Source organism: Callithrix jacchus, chromosome 13 (genome assembly GCF_049354715.1).
Source record: "Callithrix jacchus isolate 240 chromosome 13, calJac240_pri, whole genome shotgun sequence".
Lineage (NCBI taxonomy): Eukaryota > Metazoa > Chordata > Mammalia > Primates > Cebidae > Callithrix > Callithrix jacchus.
The window spans coordinates 103,579,780-103,600,545 of NC_133514.1; the positions used below are offsets into that span (position 1 = coordinate 103,579,780).

The following is a 20,766-nucleotide window of genomic DNA, read 5'->3' on the forward strand; positions in this document are numbered from 1 at the left end:
TAAATTATGTATATATATTTTTATATATTGTATAATGTCACTCATGGTATTATACGTGGTAGACTGTTTCCCCATGTATTTTGCAATTTGAGACTGGGACTCATCTTCTATGAAGCTTAATTTGGCAATACTACATGACTCTGATTAGGCTATCTCCATCTTGAAAAGTTTTGTGTTTGCCTCTGCCAAGTCCTTCTCAGTTATATCTTTGTCTAAGGGGATATTATCATATGGATTTTTTAATTTCTTTTGCAGTGATGTGAATTTCTTTTTATTGCATTTTAGGTTTGGGGTACATGTGAAGAACATGAAAGATTGTTGCATAGATACACACATGGCAGTGTGATTTGCTGCCTTTCTCCTCATCAAATATATCTGGCATTTCTCCCCATGCCATATCTCCCCAACTCCCACCCCCCACTGTCCCTCCTCTATTTCACCCCGACAGACCCCAGTTGTGATGCTTCCCTCCCTGTGTCCATATGTTCTCATTGTTCAACACCCACCTATGAGTGAGAATATGAGGTGTTTGATTTTCTGTTCTTGTGTCAGTTTGCTGAGAATGATGGTTTCCAGGTTCATCCATGCCCTAACAAAAGACACAAAGTCATCGATTTTTTTCTGGTTGCATAGTATTCCATGGTGTATATTGCCACATTTTCCCTGTCCAGTCTGTCATCAATGGGCATTTGGGTTGGTTCCAGGTCTTTGTTATTGTAAACAGTGCTGCAATGAACATTCGTGTGCATGTGTCCTTATAGTAGAACGATTTATAATCCTTTGGATATATACCCAGTAATGGGATTACTGGGTCAAATGGAATTTCCACACTGTCTTCCACAATGGGTGATCTAGTTTACACTCCCACCAACAGCGTAAAAGTGTTCCTATTTCTCCACATCCTCTCCAGCATCTGTTGTCTCCAGATTCTTTTAATGATCACCATTCTAACTGGCATGAGATGGTATCTCAATGTAGTTTTGATTTGCATTTCTCTAATGACCAGTGATGATGAGCATTTTTTGATATGTTTGTTGGCTTCATGTATGTCCTCTTTTGTAAACTGTCTGTTTGTATCCTTTGCCCATTTTTGAATGGGCTCATCTTTTTCTTGTAAATCTGTTTCAGTTCTTTGTAGATACTGGATATTAGCTCTTTGTCAGATGGGTAGATTGCAAAACTTTTTTCCCATTCTGTGGGTGGCCGATTCACTCTAATTACTGTTTCTTTCTCTCTGCAGAAGCTGTGGAGTTTGATTAGCTCCCATTTGTCTATTTTGGCTTTTGTTGCCAATGCTTTTGGTGTTTTGGTCATGAAATCCTTGCCTACACCTATGTCCAGAATGAGTTTGCCTAGTTTTTCAGTTTCCATGAAGCCGTGCAGTTCTGAGTTAGTTTCTGAATTCTGAGTTCTAACTTGATTGCACTGTGGTCTGAGAGACTGTTTGTTATGATTTCTGTTCTTTTGCACTTCCTGAGGCATGATTTACTTCCAATTATGTGGTCAATTTTAGAGTAGGTGCAATGTGGTGCTGAGAAGAATGTATATTCTGTGGATTTAGGGTGGAGAGTTCTGTAAATGTCTATTAGGTTTGCTTGTTCCAGGTCTGAGTTCAAGTCCTGGATATCCTTGTTAATTTTCTGTCTCATTGATCTGTCTAATATTGACAATGGGGTGTTAAAGTCTCCCACTGTTATTGTGTGGTAGTCTAAGTCTCTTCATAAGTCATTAAGAACTTGCTCTATGTATCTGGGTGCTCCTGTATGGTGCGTATATATTTAGGATCGTTAGCACTTCTTGTTGCATTGATCCTTTTATCATTATGTAATGTTCTTCTTTGTCTCTTTTGATCTTTGTTGGTTTGAACTCTATTTTAGCAGAGATGAGAATTGCAACTCCTGCTTTTTTTTGCTCTCCATTTGCTAGGTAAATCTTCCTCCACTTTATTTTCAGCCTATGTGTATCCTTGCATGTGAGATGCATTTCCTGGATACAGCACACAGATGGGTTTTGGCTTTTTAGCCAATGTGCCAGTCTGTGTCTTTTGATTGGGGCATTCAGCCCATTTACATTTAGGTTTACTATTGTTGTGTGTGAATTTGATCCTGCCGTTTTGATGCTAGCTGGCTGTTTTGCCTGTTAGTTGATGCAGTTTCTTCATTGTGTTGATGCTCTTTACAATTTGGTATGTTTTTGGAGTGGCTGGTACTGGTTGTTTCCTTTATGTTTAGTGTCTTTTTCAGGAGCTCTTCTAAAGCAGGCCTGGTGGTGACAAAATCTCTGAGTACTTGCATATTCATAAAGGATTTTATTTTTCTTTCACTTATGAAGCTTCGTTTGGCTGGATATGAAATTCTGGGTTGAAAGTTCTTTTCTTTAACGGTGTTGAGTATTGGCCCCCTCTCTCTTCTGGCTTATAGGGTTTCTGCTAAGAGATCCACTGAGTCTGATGGGCTTCCCTTTGTCGGTAACCCAACCTTTCTCTCTGGCTGCCCTTAGTATTTCTCCTTCATTTCAACCCTGGTGAATTTGATGATTGTGTGCCTTGGGGTTGCACTTCTTGAGGAATATCTTTGTGGTGTTCTCTGTATTTCCTGGACTTGAATATTGTCCTGCCTTTCTAGGTTGGTGAAGTTTTCCCAGATAATATCCTGAAGAATATTTTCCAGCTTGGATTCATTCTCTTTGTCACATTCAAGTACACCTATCAAATATAGATTAGGTCTTTTCACATAGTCCCATATTTCTTGAAGACTTTGTTCATTCCTTGTTACCCTTTTTCCTCTAATCTTGCCTTCTCTTTTTATTTCATTTAGTTGATCTTTGACCTTTGATATCCTTTCTTCTGCTTGGTCTACTTGGCTGTTGAAACTTGTGCATGCTTTGCAACATTCTCGTGTTGTTTATCAGCTCTGTCAGTTCACTTATATTTCTCTCTAAGTTGTTTATTCTTGTTAGCATTTTGTCAAATCTTTTTTAAAGGTTCTTAGTTTCTTTGCAGTGGGTTATAACATGTTCTTTTAGCTCACAGAAGTTTCTTATTACTCACCTTCTAAAGCCTGATTCTGTCAATTCATCACACTCATTCTCCATCCAGCCTTGTTCCCTTGCTGGTGAGGAGTTGTGATCCCTTATAGGAGGAGAGACGTTCTGGTTTCTGGTGTGTTCATCCTTTTTGAGCTGGTTTATTCCCATCTTTGTGGATTTATTTACCTGCTGTCTCTGTAGTTGTTGACTTTCAGATTGGGTCTCTGAATGTCCAGTTTGTTGATGATGAACTTATTTCTTTCTGTTTTTAATTTTCCTTCTAACATTCAGGCCTTTCTGCTGTAGGACTCCTGAGGTCCACTCCAGGCCTTGCTTGCCTGGGAATCCCCTGCAGCAGCTGCAGAACAGTAAGAGTTGCTGCCAGTTTCTTCTTTTGCTATCTTTGTTCCAGAAGGATACCCACTAGATGTCAGTCTGAGCTGTCCTTTATGAGCTGACTCTTTGGATATATGGGGGTCAGGGAGCTGCTTGAGGAGACAGTCTGTCCTTTATAGGAGCTCACATACTGAGCTGTGTGCTCTGTTATTCATTCAGAGCTGCTGGGCAGGTACATTTAAGTCTGCTGCAGCAGAATTCATAAACCCCCCTTTTTTATTCCTAGGTGTTCTGTCCTGGGGATTTAGGGTTTTATTTATGAGTTTCTGTTGTGCTGCTGCCTTTTTTCAGGGCTGCCCTGCCCTGCCAGGACACAGCCTAGTCACTTTCTGCCTGCAGAGGCTTTGCTGAGCAGCTGTGGGCTCTGCCCAGCTGCCTTGTGAACTTCCCTGCAGTCCTGTTTATACAGATATAGTTAGAACTGCCTCGGCAATGGTGGCCCACTTCTATAATGGTGGACTGTCTCTGTAATGGCAGGCTGCTTCAGCAATGGCAGACTACCTCCTTAGTGTTGGACTGCTTTGGTAATGGTGGACGCCTCTCCCCCACAGAGCTGGACCATCCTGGGTTCAGCTGTGCTTTCTGTGAAACTCTCAATTCAGAACGTTTCAGATTGCTGTTTTTTTGTGGGGGTGGGACCAGCCACGCCTGATCACCTGGCTCCCTGCCTCAGAGTGAATGTTCGTCTGTCTCCCAGGTGTTCCAGCCACCTGTTGACAAGGCGCTGGGATCTGTGCAGTTTCCTGTGTGGCCACCCACTGTGCCTACACAGGCTGAAACAGCTGTACTAAGATTTTTGGTCCTTTTTTGCCAGGGAATCTCCTGGCCTGATTCCCTGTTTCAGTCCCCTTTTCTATCCGTTGAATGGGCAACTCTGTCTTCCTGGAGCTCCAATCGCCAGCTAAAATAATGCCTGGACCCGTGTATTTTGTAAAGAGAACCCTGGCACCAGGGTGCCAGCCAAAACAGCTGTGTGGGCCGAAACAGCCATGCTTGTGACCCGTGGGGCTTCTCCACCTGGGAATCTCCTGGTCTGTGGGCAATAAAAATCCATCTGGAAATGTGATGTCCACTCACTCTCCACACTTTCACTGGGAGCTGCAATCCTGAGCTGCTCCTAATTGGCCATCTTGGATCCAGTAATGTGAATTTAAACCCTAAACCAAAATAAGTTAAGCCTGTGGTTCTGAACTCTCAGAGAAAACACTTATTTTTCCTCTTACCAAGAGCCCATGATGAAAAAGATAAGCTGTTGTCTTCAAAATTTGGGGGCAAATAATTTCTAGTTCATCTAGAGTGAAGGCTTCTAAGGGTCTCAGCTTTAGAAGTTGGTGTCCATTTCAACTTGTTACCTTAGAAGACTCTTATCCCTACCAGTATGTTAACACCCAAGCTGTTGGTTTTCTAAGATGAGCAAAGACCGCTTCCTCTAAACTTTGTTTCCAATAACGCCACTGCTAACTCATGTCCTTATTACTATTTTTTTCATAACTGCAAAGACTTTCTCAGTTTTGAAAGAACTCATCAGACTCCACCACTCATACTCATATAAGGCTTATACTTAAAAGCAAAGTATATGGTGCATTAAGAAAAAGAGAATGCCGGCAAACATTGGAAGTCCTAGATAACCCATGTGCAAAGCCCACTAAGGCTCAGTCACAGACATGGATCACACTATGTCTTCCAGTTGAACCACAAGGATTTTTGTGAGGAATCATTGCTTTCTGGGAGTTCAAAGAGAAACTTTCAAAGAGGGCTTTCAAGTAATCGAAGCAGGCTTGTCAAATCTGTTAGGTCTATTGCTAAGTATGGTTAAAGAAGCGGACCCTGAAAGTCATGAAGGAACCTTAAACAGGACATCTTAATGCAGCTTAAATTCCATTACCTTGATTTTGGTTCAGAGTAAAAAAAAAATCAAATACTCAGTCTTTTCAGAAATAAAGAAAAAGTTTTTCCATTTCTTCTTTAAATCAGCTGTCTCCACAGGCTGTTTTGACTCCTGGAAATTTGTTTTATTTTCATGTCAGCTATACAATGCAAGGTATGAATTTTGTATTTTATTTGGAACTTCAGGCTGCTTTTAATAGGGGACTTTCTAAGTTATCTAGATGTTACTCATATCAGAAGCCACTATTATTTTTAACAATGGGAATAATGCAATTCATTAGATTTACTGTGATTGCACTGGGCTGAAACCCTTCTTTAAATCTGGACTCCTTACTGTGTATCTTATCTATCCTTGCAGGTTATTGGATTATATTCCTTATATTTGAAGCAACTGGCTGGGTTACTAAATGAAGGGACTGTTTACCTCCATCCTGCTTTAGTTGACTTCTTGTTATTGAAACCTGCCTGAACTGAACCCAAGGCCCCCACTCCTGCTTTTTAAAATTTTTTTGACCTTGTAACTATCCCAGACCCTTGATTTCTACTTCTTCTTGGCCCAGGAGTCTCTTCCTTTCTTCAGGCCACAACTGCTAATATTTGATTCTACCTTGACCTCAAATATGCTTAGTTTATTACAAGGAATTTAAACATTAAACATTACATGAGAGAAAAAATCATATTTTGATTCAGTTTTTTTCCCCTGTATGAAACAAATGTTATTTTCAGCTATTTATCTTGTTGGGAATTAAAAGTCTTACTGACAAAGAGAGACCTCTACACGTCTATATAGAAATAAAACTCATTATTGTTGAATTAGCAAAAGAGAAGACACAGATGTAGGTAGCCCACAGAAGACTACAGAGATAGGATAAAAATTCTGCACAATTTATATAGCAAAGTGGGAAAAAGTTCACTGGACAATTCAAACAGCTATTTGTTTAGTCAATTGAGCTCCTCCAAAAGAATAACAAAACTTATGTTCCCCCCAAACCAAGAGTAACACCTTGAGATGGGTTCCCACTTTACCTCTGAGGATGTATTTTTATATTTCAAGAGGGTATGAGAAATCTACATTGTGAAAATGGTGTCTGGGCTCTTCTATTCCTTGAAGAGATTGATCTATGTTCCATGGTTTAGAGAAAGTGTTCAAGCCAATTATGTTTTCAAGGAGATCTGTTGAAGGAGGGAAGAAGAGGGAGTGGCTTCCTTTCCCTCTATAGGCAAAATCAATTATTTTTCAAGATTAATGTATCCTTTTAATTTCATATACAACAGAAATAATTTATATACTACTGCTTTTCAGATATTAAAATTGTGATTTTTAGGAATATTTGGAAATATGAAAAAATTATATGGAAAATTACAAGTTCTAAATGATTAGACATCAAGCTGAATCACACCATTCTCATTATTGCCAAATTATTTTCACTGTCTGCCTTTTAAAAATAATAATGTTAAAAAAGAATTTAATTTTTTGACTTTTAAACAAACCAGATTAGAAAAATGCCACCTATATTTTTACATTATCTTCATAATTGTTAATAATTCCTAAATCAATAATTGTGTAGAATGATATATTTAACTACTTTTAGTATATTAGATTTTTATGTTTATTTTTTTCTTTTTGTTTGGAATTAATATTCAAATCTATATGTAGACATTGAGGTATCTATAACATTAAGTGAAATTATAGTAATTCTGTTTTCTATCACTATAAAAATTATTAAAAGTGACTTTTGGTAGCATAGGGATGGTTGCTATGGCCTTTAGTCTCTAAAAATTTGCTTCTCTGCTTGTCTTACTTCATAATCTGCAGTCAGATAAATACAAATAAATTAAAATCTCTGTTCCCTTAGGGTATACCTACTTGTAAATCCTCTTTTCTCTTCAAACTTAAAAGTATAATATTGCTATTACTCTGATAAATTCCTTGTTCAAACAACAATATTCAGTATCTTTGCATCATTTAAATTATTGTATAATCATGAAGTGGAGACAGGCTGACTGGTCATATTGCTCTGAAGGACACTACAATTTGGAAATTCTGGGTCTTGTCTTAGGATTGGACTCTTGTAGTTGGTCTTTACAGTGCAGTATTCATTATCTTCAAAGAGTAGGTTAGATCCAGGGGTGTTTCTTCAACTTGTGCTTGTATAGGAAGCTTAGCTGTAGATCCATACCTTCCTGTCACAGTCTAGAGAGAAGAGACTATTAACACTGCATCAGAGGACAGACAGTCATAGCCAGTCTAAAGGAAGGAATAGGTGGGACATGCAATAATCTGAACATGACCCGAGATGGGAAATACATACTGTTTTTATGAGAGTTAATGATTATTTCCTCTAACGACTCTGACATTTCCTGAAAAATAGTCCTCTCTTTATACTTTAAAATTAACTAATGGTTAGTATCAAATGATAGGAGGTAGCCTTTAGGAAGGAAGGTAAGGCTCTCTGAATGGGAAGTGATCCTAATGAAGGGGCCTGCACATGAGGACTGGAGCAGGGAATTAATACATCTTACATTACTTAACAATAATTTTCACTCCCATTATTATGTATGAACCTCGTGATCACACTGTGAAGAAAAAAATCCCAGCCTATTTCACAGATTAGTAAGTCCCCTGTTGGTTAAAGTGACATGTCTAAGAATACGGAAGCAGTTGGTGTAAAGTTGGTACTTTCTCTCCTCTCTCCCTTCCTGTTTCTCCCTTCCCTCCTTTTCTTTTTAAACAATAAGTTGGAGTCTATTTTATTTACATCAAAGTAGAATATGAAAATGTAAAATTATCAAAATACTACATTTGGCCACTTTCAGTGTTCTTTTATATCATTTATTTCTCATTTTCATTCTATATATTTAAGTTCATTATAATTTTCTATACATGAATAAACATTCAAATTACTGTAACATTTTCAAATTTTTTCTCATTATTGGAAGAAATGAAAATTTCCATGAGAGAAAATAATAAATGTGATTAACTTTGATCCAGAAAATAAAATAGCACAGAACTATTTTTCTAAGTCAAGTTTTTAAAGAAAATGTTTCCACATTTGATTAAGTAAAACATCTCATCCTTTGAGCTCTGTATTATTTTTTATAAATATCCAAAATGATCTTCTAAATAATTTTATCAGGAACTTTAGAGTGGTCATTGATTCTTTCAATAATTATGCAAATGTACATATATACAAATACATATATATATATATATTTATTTATTTCTATTATAGACCAATCACATGCATATATATGGATATATAGTCTGTTATCAGCCAAGCAGTGATTTCGAGTGATAAGGCCACAAAAATAAATAAAGTCTCAACCCTCAAGGAACTTAGACCTTTTGGGGGAGAAAAATAATTTACAATTAAATACATATTTTCAGTGCAGTGCTGTGCAATGGTAACAAAAAGGAGCAAGTTACAGCCCTGATGTTACTTAAAACATAATGGCATTTAGATAATCTCACAGGTTTGCACACTATGTACTGCAGGTATACTGATTTATCAATCTTAATACATGCTCAAGGTAGCCCACTACCCTCTTTTAATGGTAGTTACCATCATTACATACCTCTTCTTCTTTTATTCTTTACAAACCTGCAACCCTGACAATTTTGAAACACAAATCTCATTATGTAAATTCCATGATAGTTTCTTACTTCCTGTAACAGTCTTTTCAAGTTTCTCTACCAAGGTACTTCTGGAGAGAGTAAAGGATACAATGGAAGGTTTGATAACCAAGACTCAAATGACCATTTAGGATTTTGGAAGTACTTACATCTTCTATTTTGTCATAAATAGTCCAGTTGATTTAGACTCTATGTATAAGATGCTTGCTTTAAGATAATGTATTTATTTATAATTATATAAGAACATCTTACTAATAAGATCTCATTGATCAATAAGATCTCATTGATAAAGGAGCTGGTGCATTTTGCCTATTAATTTTAGAATAAATAATTAAGGAGATTTTATTTGATAAATAAATACATGAATGTAAATATCACTCACTTGGTGTGGATTGTAGGATTGTTACCTAGAAAAAACAGGGTTCATTTGCCTGGTAACAGGCAACTCTCCATGAGAATGCAGGTTTGATCAATATTTTGTTACTTGCCATACCAAAGAGAGCCCTGGGAATATTCTCCAAAGCTCTGTCTGCTTTAGGAAAAGTGACAGGAGGGTCCTATGGATGATGGAGTGGGGAGAGTTGACATTGTATTTTACTTTAGCATCCACTTTAATCTTTATTCTCACATTTTGTATTCTGATATTTTACTATTCTTTAATACCACAATTGAGTACATTCATGATAAAGATATATGTGATACAGTGTTCTTTCAAATATCAAGATTTTACTTTATCTTCTTTTTTTTCAGCTTTAGAGAAAATACTTTCAACTTAATTTAAATTCTTTAGCATTGCAGGATTGTTTTGCTTATAAATGGCATAATTTCAATTTGAATTAGGTTAGTAATAATAATAAATAAGTGGTGTTGAGAGGATGTTAGAAGGATATTTCACAGAAGAGAGGGACACATTCCAAAAAAAAAGGGCCATTCTCAGGTTCCTCAGGAATCAGAACTGGCTATCATTTGAATCTTTGCTCTCTCTGCCTCTGATCTTGATTTTCTCTGATCCTCAGCTTCATTCACTCCAGCGACTTCATGTGGCAGGTTACACAATACTAGTAGTCTGGGGTGGTCAGACAATTGTAGCTTAGCGAAGTAAAAATGTTTCAGTATGTGTCCCAGTTTAAAAAATTCTTCTTGGTATATATCAATCCTGGATGAATGACAATGAACATGGGACTTATGATTGGCCAGGTCTGGAATGGCCAGTTGAGGACCTATGTGTTTGATCCATTACAGGCACCCAATAAATGCCCTTTGATAAATAAATACATGAATGTAAATATCACTCACTTGGTGTGGATTGTAGGATTGTTGCCTAGAAAAAATGGGGTTCATTTGCCTGCTAACAGGCAACTCTCCATGAGAATGCAGGTTTGATCAATAGTTTTGTTACTTGACATACTAGAAAGAGCCCTGGGAATATTCTCCAAAGCCCTATCTGCTTTAGGAAAAGTGAGAGGAGGGTCCTATGGATGATGGAGTGGGGAGAGGGTGAGTCATTACCTGTAGAGAAGGGGTCCCAGTTACACAATTCAGTGAGTCTTGCCAGTACTTGCATCACATGTTATGGTAATGAAGCTATAGCTTCTCTCAGGGTGGAGATCTCAGCATGGTACTGAGGGAAGTTCACTCATGTTTATCTGTATAAGTTCCTGGGATCTGTGAAGAGCTGATTTCAATCAACTGGGTGACCACCTTCCACGCAGGGTTTGGGGAGGGAGAAAGGCTGCAAAGTTGTACAACAGGCTGATTGCTCAAGTTGATTTAATTCCTATAATCCCTGCAGACCTTCCCTGTCTGCTCATAGGATTAGACCAGAACATAATTACAAGAGAGGAATGCAGTTAGGAAGCTATTCAGATATTGTTGACAATTTATGAGATTAATGAGGTAAAGACATCATTAAAAGTTGATTTTAAAACCTGGAACATTGATGTGACAGATATTTTAGAGTTATCACCTCTTAATTGCTTGGTCCACAGTGGGGTTCACCTACAATAAGTTCCTGTATAATGAAAGCATCTCACTGTAAGTACAATGGACACTGCTTTTTTGATGGGGGTACATTCTTTTTTATTTTTTTTTCTTTTTTTTGAGACGGAGTTTCGCTAGTTACTCAGGCTGGAGTGCAATGGCGTGATCTCGGCTCACCGCAACCTCCACCTCCTGGGTTCAGGCAATTCTCCTGCCTCAGCCTCCCGAGTAGCTGGGATTACAGGCACACGCCACCATGCCCAGCTAATTTTTTGTATTTTTAGTAGAGACGCGGTTTCACCATGTTGACCAGGATGGTCTCGATCTCTTGACCTCGTGATCCACCTGCCTCGGCCTCCCAAAGTGCTGGGATTACAGGCTTGAGCCACCGGGCCCGGCTGGGGGTACATTCTTATGCAGCAAATTTGTGATCAATAGATCCCTGAAAGCCAGAGATCAAATATGCCCACAGTGGGTAACGTTCAGTAGATCAACATGGGACAATGCCAAGGTTTGTTCTTTATGTTTCCTTCGAGCGTCACCAAAAGGAATGGGTCCCAGTTTCCCACAGTATTAACTGTTGGGGTTTGTTTCATCTCACTTTCCTTATGATCTCACTTCTAATTCCTGGGATTACCTTTCAAATAAGCTACCTGCATTCAGGTCTTTGTCTCAGAATCTGTTTTGGGGAAACTCAAACTAGTTCTTATGATGCGGAGGGGAATACATTGTCATTAATAGATGTGAGGAAGATACAAGAATAGACAGGTTAGAAATCTTGAAACTACTTGTTGTTAGAATATTATAAAAAATATTGGTCTTCACAAATTCAGCCAACATAATTTTAAAATCTACAACAAAAAACATTATCATTGAATATTAAAGCAGTATTTTTTAGGGTGGCATATGCCCTTTTATTACTCATTTCATCCTTTCAGAGTAGAGAGATTAATATCACTTACTATAACTAAAAACATTAGGCAGAGGAAATGGGAGTAAATTTGAAGGATTTCACTTGAAATGATGCTGAAGTTTCCTTCTGGGTCACATTGCTAATAGTTTATTTCTTCATATAAGGTAATATTTGGTAATTAGGCCTATAGAAAGTAGACTTACATATTTTATTTTCCAATAGGAAGTAATGTACTTAAGTTCTTATGTAATAATATAAAATGTGAATATGGTATTTTTGGTTCCGAACTTCCCTCAGGTAAGGTTTATTTTTGGGTTATCTCACCAGGATACTTGAGTTGAGCCGACAGAACTTGCTTGGGTCCTTTGAGTCACTTAGGTTAACATAAAATGCTCATATGCTAAATTCTCAGCTTTCACCATATCAATATGAACAAAGCCAAGGAAGTACAGTGCTAATTTACTTCAAGGAACTGATAATGTAGTTAATGAGATAGAATGTATATTAAAAATCAGGCTGAGAAAAGTGGTTCATTCGTGTAATCTCAGCACATTGGGAGGCCAAGGTGGGAAGACCCTTTGAGGTCAGGAGATCAAGACCAGCCTGGGCAATGTAATAAGACTTTGTCTCTACAAATTAAAAAAAAAAAAAAGATTGTAAGACATTTGATAAACGCCACCCCCCTCAAAAAAAAACTTAAACTTTTCTATGCCAATACTGAGGAAATAAAATATATTTAACCTTATGGTATTAGGAATTATTTAAGGGAGTCTTATAGGAATAAGTAGTACTTAAAATGATAAAAGACAATTTGGGGGAGGCATACACACGGTGAAAATAGCAAAATAAAGAAACAATCTTTAATTAACTTTTAATCACCCTTTATTTCAATAAGGTAAACTTCACAAAGAAATACATGTATTTTGGAAATAAATACAAGACCATGCTATCTTGTATTATATCTACATCACACAGGAGACTAAGTAAATGAGAGTTAATAGGGGAATAGAGCTGCATGCATCCTCACTCCATTTAAACTAGAGAGATCAAAGATAAATGTGCCATCATCTGCTTTTACCTGGTTAATCATCACCATGTCTGAGAGTTTTAAAGTTTTCTAATGTGTAAACATCAATCAAGCTAATATCACATTTTCAAATGGTGTTCAGTTATGTAAATCTCCATTTTTCATCTTCGATTATTATTAGAATAGCAGTGGCCAGTGATTATAATAAAAGGGCATTTTTTCAACTATTAATATGTCATGGTTTTAATATTTATGGAGCAACTTGTTTTTCATAATACGCCTACTGCCTTCTACAAAAGACCACATAGAAAATTCAGGGAATATTTATGAGTTTATTCATTTATTCTGCAAGCCTTACTTATCTGTAGATCAATTAATGTACTAATTAAATATTCATGAGCCAATTTGTGGTATTGGGTTATTTTGTGATATTCAGATGTTGTTATTTTCCTTTTTATGTTCAATGATGATTATCTGAGATTCTAATGCAGACACTAGGTAGAGTTGTAATACCAGTATATTATTAAAAAATGAGACTCCATAAGAAAAGAAACATTTACTATTTCTTTTTAAATAAGAATATCATTAAAATTTCTATTTTCTACTTTAGAGTACTTTCACATCTACAACAGTTACATTATGAAGGAAGCACTTTATAAGCAGTAGTTTTAATAGTTTGGTCTTAGGATCCCTTTAAGATTGCAAAGAATTGTGTTTTCTGTGAGTTACATCTAATAATTTTGGCTGTGTTAGAAATACTATAAATTAAAATTGATTATTAAAAAATATATTTTTAAATTGATTTAAAATTGGCTGGGTGCTGTGACTCATGCTTGTAATCCCAGCACTTTGGGAGGCTGTGGCGGGTGGATCACCTGAGGTCAGGAGTTCAAGACCAGCCTGACCAACATGATGCAACTCCATCTCTACTAAAAGTACAAAAATTAGCTGGGTGTGGTGGCATACATGTGTAGTCGCAGCTAGTAGGCAGAGGTAGGAGAATCACTTGAATCACAGAGGTAGAGGTTTCAGTGAGCCAAGATCGTACCACTGTACTCCAGCTTGGGTGACCTACCTAAATACTATGGTTTTATAAAAATAATTTCATTTCTTAAAACAAAAACAAAAATTGTAAGAAGGATAACAGTGTTGTACATTGGTAAATCTAGCTTAATAGATTTTGACATGTTTGGCTTAATAGAAAACACTTGGATTCTCATACCTGTTTTTGGGTTCTGAATGTTTCAAAATGTTGTGTCAGAGGAAGCATCTAAATAATAAAACAGGCCAGGCCTGGTGGTTCATGCCTGCAACTCCAGCATTTTGGGAGGATGAGGTGGGTAGATCTTGATCTCGAACAGGAGTTTGAGATCAGCCTGGCCAATATAGTGAAACCATGTCTCCACTAAAAATACATTAAAAAAAAATTAGCTGGGCCTGGTGGTGCATGTCTGCAGTCACAGCAACTCGGGAGGTTGAGGCAGAAGAATCGCTTGAACCTGGGAGATGGAGGTTGCAGGGAGGCAGAGGTTGCAGTGAGTGGAGATTGTGCCACTGCACTTAAACATAGGTGACAGAGTGAAACTCCCTCTCAAAAAATAAATTAATTAAATAAATAATCCAATTAAAATATGGGTAAAAGAAGACATTTTCTCAAAAGAAGACATACATGTGGCCAACAGATACATATAAATAAAAAACTCAAAATTACTAATCATCAGAAAAATGCAAATTAAAACCACAAAGAGATAACATCTTGCCCCAGTTAAAGTAGCTTTTATCAAAAAGACCATGAATAACAGATACTGGTCAGGATGCTGGAGAAAGGGGAACTGTTGGTGGGAATGTGAATTAGTACAGCCATTATGGAAAACTGTGTGGAGACTTGGAAAACACCACGTGAAAACTAAAAACAGAATTACTATATGATTCGTTTTAGTCAAAAAACTAAAACAGGACTGCCATATGATTGAGTAATTCTGCTACTGGACATATACCCCAAAGAAAGGAAAGGAAATCAATATATTGAATGATACCTGCATACCCACGTTTATAGCAGCACTATTCACAATAGCCAAAATATGGAATCAACCTGAGTGTTCCTCAATGGATGAATGAACAAAGAAAATGTGGTATGTACAAATACACACGCACGATAGAATATTATTCATCTAAAACATCTCTCATTTGTAGCAACATGAGTGGAATTAATGGTCATTATGTTACGTTAATTAAGCCAAGTATTAAAACCAAATTTTACATTTACACTCATATGTGGACATGGATCTCTGAAAGATAGAGAATGGATTGGCGGATACTAGAGACCAGCAAGGTTAGAGAGGAGGGTAGGATAAAGAGATATTTATTAATAGTTTAAAACCACAGATGATTTGATAGAATAAATAAGACCTTGTGTTGGATAGAACAGCAGAATGACTACAGTTTATGATAATTGATTTTATATTTCAAAATAGCTAGAAGAAAATAACTTGAATGTTTTTTGATAAAAGACAAATATTTAAGGTGATAAATAACCCAATTATGCTTATTTAATCTTTATAAACTAAGTGTATCACATGTACTCCAAAAGTATGTGCATCTATTATGTACCAATTAGAAATAAAATAAAACCCAGCTGAAAAACTTATGTAATTGGAAAAGGCAGGCATATTTTAATAGTCTTTTAATATAATTGTGGTTATTTTTCTTTGATACACACAAAAAAATGAGAAGTGGCAATTTCCTAAAAGTGAAGTGTGGAATTTGAAAGTATACCACTGTCCTTTTTGTTCTTGTTTTAATATTATAATCCATTGGTTCACCTTGCACTTTGAAATGCGTGACTTGTAACATGCATTGGTCATTTGGAAAATAAAAGTTTAATGAATAATGGAGATTTTCTAGTAGTATCACTGTTTATGTCAAAGAAAACCTTCATTTATTGGCAGCTGTCAAGCTCACAGTAGCAGACCAAATTTTTCTAAATTTGCTTGAAAGTTCAAATTTTATCAAACAACTATCACTTCTTTCACTTGTATTGAAAGATTCACTTTGTTCATTTCTAAAAAAAAAAAAAAAAAAAGTCTGCCAAATGTGTAAATCTAAATGGTCATAGTTTGTTTTTTTGGAGGTAAATGTGGTGTTCCATGAAAAAGTGGTTAGCTTAGCTTACCTCTCTAACAAGTGAATGAGTGCTTTCCCTCGAGACAACCTATCTTTCTCCTTCAGGATGCAACTTTTGTGTTTTATACTTACTTCCGACTTCATGGCACAGAATACTAAAGTTTTATTAATGTCTACGATACAAAACCGAAGTGATACAAAGTTAATCATTTACATTTTTCAAATTTCAAAGTTTTACTTTTCAGTTTTCTTTTTCCATATTAAATCAAAGTAGTCTATGGCTAGTAACCCAATGTCACTTTTCAACAGTATGTTAAATAAAGGTTTATCTTAAATTCATTAACAATCCACTGATATAAATATTATTTAAAATAACATATAGCAGTTTTTAGTGATTTTATAAATAGACAATATAATATGAGAAGTTAATTCAAGTTGGTAAATATTTAACATGTAACTAGATAAAAAAATAGGCCGATTTCCTCACATTAATACTCTTGAATAGTGTCTAACCTGAAGAATAATTAAAGATCAATATAACTTACATTTGATTAAATAGAATAAAACAATTCTAAAAATAACAATGTCTCCTTCATTTGAAAACACTTTCCAAGATAATTTCAACTGTAATATAAGCAGGCATATAAATTTTTTTCTGTAATAATTTAAATGGTGATTTGATGGATTTAATTGTTTAAATTCTCTTGCATTTTATTCTGAAAAGGAAATGTTAAAACATCCTCAGAGCCTAATGTATGTGTATGTATCTTTTTCATTTTTTGCATACTGTGTTTCCAAGAACTAAAATATGACCTTTTGCATTGTAATTATATTTCTAAATTAAAACAATAGTTAATTGCATATGGGATGCTAATCTCTAACTTAAAATATTAATTCTATAGACATTCTTTTCTCATAAATCTTTCTGAGGATAAATTATTGTTTAACTGTATTTTGGGCTTTAACATATATTGTCATTAGGCACTTAAGTGATTCTGACAGTAGAAATTATGAAAGATTCTGTCATTAGAAATTTAGTTATTGTCATTCTGGTGTATGACCAGGGGAAATCCACAAATAGCTTGAAAGAAGAAACCTCATAGGAAGCCGAACCTCAACCTTGGTTTGGTCAATGGGATGTTGGTGGACAAGACAAGAGCAAAGGCTTAACATGTGCTTAGGTAGCATGATTGCATGGTCACTCAGTTGGCTATCAGTTATTTCTAAACACACACATTATCGATGGTATATACTACCCATTAAAAAGTATCTATTTCTGAATATCTGAGTGACTCTGCCTTTGGGCTGAAGGTTTGGAAGTAAGAGGTGCCATGCTCCATGTCTTTCTTCTTTGACCAATGGGCTACCCAAGGCAAGAAAGAAGCAGGGAACTGTGAACTGTCACAGAAGCACATTTTAAGCCTCTCCTTTTGTCATGGTCTCTAACATTCCATTGGGGAAATCAAGCTTGAGGCTAGGCTGTCTGAGGTGTTTCTTTTAAGCTATTTGTGGATTTTCCCTGTTCATCCAGCTGAATGACAAGTCCAAGAGCCTATTGGTCCAAGCAGGAGGTAAGGAACCTCATTAGAGCTGCCATATTGTTGAGTCCCTTACCTCTCTCTCTACCTTATTTGAATGCTCAAAGGATGGTTTGAGGTGGGGGTGTAAGAAGATAATTAATTTTGGAATTGACCATCAGAAAAAAATTAGAACTTGGGCTAAAGAAGAAAGCCTATAAAGCTTCTTTTATTACCTTAACAATTTGTAAGTTGGAGAGAGACTATTAAAAATAATACTGGAACCATAAACATGAATCAGAACTCTTCTGAGAAAAACCAATGCCATGTGTTCGATAATTTAGTTCCCCACTGCACTCTGCTTCACAAAATGCAAATCGTATGGAATGCTAATAGTCTCAGAATTTTGAAGGCATTGTTTTATTGTCCTTTACTTTCAAACATTGCTTCTGATGATGCTATTCTGCTTCTTACTCTATTCTCCTTCCAGCAGCTAGCAGGATTGTCTTTTCATCCCTGATTTGCTAAAATTAAATTATAATGTGATTATGTTTACTTAGGATTCTTAGATATAACTACCATCCTACAACTTTAATAACATAATTACTTCTCTTCAAGTTTTGCCATCTATAATCCCCATCATTTGGATCCTGAGATCTTCTTGTTTGATCTTTAATTCCCTCATTTTTCTTCCTCTCTTGAATTTGTTTGCCTTTTCTACTTTCTAGAATGTTTTTTCAAAGATACTCTATATTCCTCCATTGCCATCTTCTAATTTCTAAGACATTTTTCTTACTCTGCTTTATTTGTTTTGGCTATGGTTCTTGTGTTGTGGATATCTGGTCATCTCTTGTTTCTCTGCAAATATTAATTATGAGTGGTTTTGTGTTTTTTCTCTAACTTTTTTTTTTAAAAGCATGTTCTCAGTTTCTTATTTGATTATTTTAGACTTCCTTTTCGGCTGGTCATAATTAGTTGCGTTTTATGTTCATTGCGGAAGTTTTGAATGTAAGAGTGAGAATGGCAATTAGATAAATTAGCTATAGGCACCCGGACAGCTTTTCCAGTAGAGCATCTTGAAACATTTTCTCTAAATTCTTTTATTTGATCAGGAAACGTCTTCTACTTTCTTGCTTTTGGGTCATTTGGAGGTTCCTGGGGAAAGAGGGAAGTTATGTTTGCTGGTGCTTTTGGAAGCATATCAGTGGAAAGAGTTAGACTTCAGTATGAGTTACACTGAATTCCTCAGTTTGTAGCTCCTTGCTTCACCCTCGCTTTTAATATGCATGGCCACTTTAAAATGTCACAAGTTCACTTCCTAAGGGCATAAAACTTAAGTATTTCCTAGGAGTTGGGAATGCAGAGGTAGAAGTGGAAGGGAATGGTGATTGCTTGGTTTTACAAGGAGGAGAATCTTGGGGTTCAGTATCTACCAATATTCAATCAATCATCTGTTTTCTACCTCACAGTTTACCCTCACTTTTTGCACTATCTAGTGCTTCCAAGACTTGTAACTTTCCAGAGTTACTTCGGGCATCCTGTTTATATCTCTGCAGCTCTGTATGCAGATTACATATCACATTCTTAAATCACTTTGACTTACCATTCCTCAATTTTCTATCTTGCAACCTCTTTAAAGTTATCTAATGTTACTTTATTTTCCGCTAAATGTAATTATGATAGGATTTTGAAAAGGTAAGGTTGGAAATGAATGCTGATAATTAGATGTATGTCTGGAAATTGCCATCATTATCAGCCCACTACATACTGGTTTCTGCTCTTACTAGTTCACTGCAAGTTTTTCTGGCAAATACAACCAACATTCACCATCCTACCAAATCCAACAGGCACTCCTCTTTCTTATGTCTTCATATTACTGGGGTTTTTTTGATGCATCTGAAGAGAAAGATAGTACAATTACCTTTTGGTTTGGGACTTCAAATGATTAATTGCTTTACAAAGTTTTGTAATAAGAAAATAAGAAAACTCGTAATTTTATCCATAGCTTTATTATTTGTAACATTGTGAATTCTTTTATGGAGAGCATAGTTTAAAAATAATCTTTTTATTGTTTTGACTTGGCCCAAATAACATTCTTTAATGTCTTTTGTACCACTACTTAAAAGTTAATTAACCATTGTTTGTGATGTAAAATGTAATACAGAATTCTAGTTTTCAGTGGTTTTGTTTTCTTTAAATAAACTTTTAAAGCACTTTATTCTTTTAACTTTAGTCCTCTGTACATATTTTTTTCTAGCTGATGTAATTTTTTATTTATTTTTTAAAATATATATTTTATTGCATTTTAGGTTTTGGGGTACATGTGAAGAGCATGCAAGATTGCTACATAGGTATACACATGGCAGTATGGTTTGCTGCCTTCCTCACCATCACCTATATCTGGCATTTCTCCCCATGCTATTCCTCCCCAACTCCCCACCCCCAGCTGTCCCTCCCATAGTTCCCCCAAACAGACCCCAGTGTGTGATGCTCCCCTTCCTGTGTCCATGTGTTCTCATTGTTCAACACCCGCCTATCAGTAAGAACATGTGGTTGATTTTCTGTTCTTGTGCCAGTTTGCTGAGATTGGTTTCCAGGTTCATCCATGTTCCTACAAAGGACACAAACTCATCATTTTTTATGGCTGCACAGTATTCCATGGTGTATATGTGCCACATTTTCCCTGTCCAGTCTATCACTGATGGGCGTTTGGATTGGTTCTAAGTCTTTGCTATTGTAAACAGTTTGCAGTGAACATTTGTGTGCATGTGTTTTTATAAGAGAATGATTTATAATCCATTGGATATATACCCAGTAATGGGATCGCTGGGTCAAATGGAATTTCTATTTCTAGGTCCTTGAGGAATCACCACACTGTTTTCCACAATGGTTGAACTAATTTACACTCCCATCAACAGTGTAAAAGTGTTCCTATGTCTCCACATCCTCTCCAGCATCTGTTGTCTCCAGATATTTTAATGATCTCCATTCTAACTGGTGTGAGATGGTATCTCAACCTAATTTTGATTTGCATTTCTCTAATGACCAGTGATGATGAGCATTTTTTCACATGTTTGTTGACCTCATATATGTCTTCTTTTGTAAAGTGTCTGTTCATATCCTTTGCCCACTTTTGAATGGGTTTGTTTTTTTCTTGTGGATCTGTTTTAGTTCTTTGTAGATTCTGGATATCAGTCCTTTGTCCAATGAGTAGATTGCAAAAATTTTTTCCCATTCTGTTGGTTGCTGATTCACTCTAATG

At 36.1% G+C, this 20,766-nt stretch overlaps 2 long non-coding RNA genes across 4 annotated transcripts in view; one reads left to right on the plus strand and one right to left on the minus strand.

Moving 5' to 3' along the window:
- Positions 1–20,766, plus strand: part of LOC144578885 (uncharacterized) — a 436,319-nt gene that overhangs the window by 399,089 nt on the left and 16,464 nt on the right. The window lies entirely within an intron of this gene.
- The window catches only part of LOC118146914 (uncharacterized), a 336,502-nt gene continuing 332,489 nt past the window's right edge, over positions 16,754–20,766 (minus strand). Inside the window, exon 5 of the long non-coding RNA XR_013525346.1 lies at positions 16,754–19,400. This is a non-coding gene — a long non-coding RNA (uncharacterized LOC118146914). The remainder of the gene's footprint in view (positions 19,401–20,766) is intronic.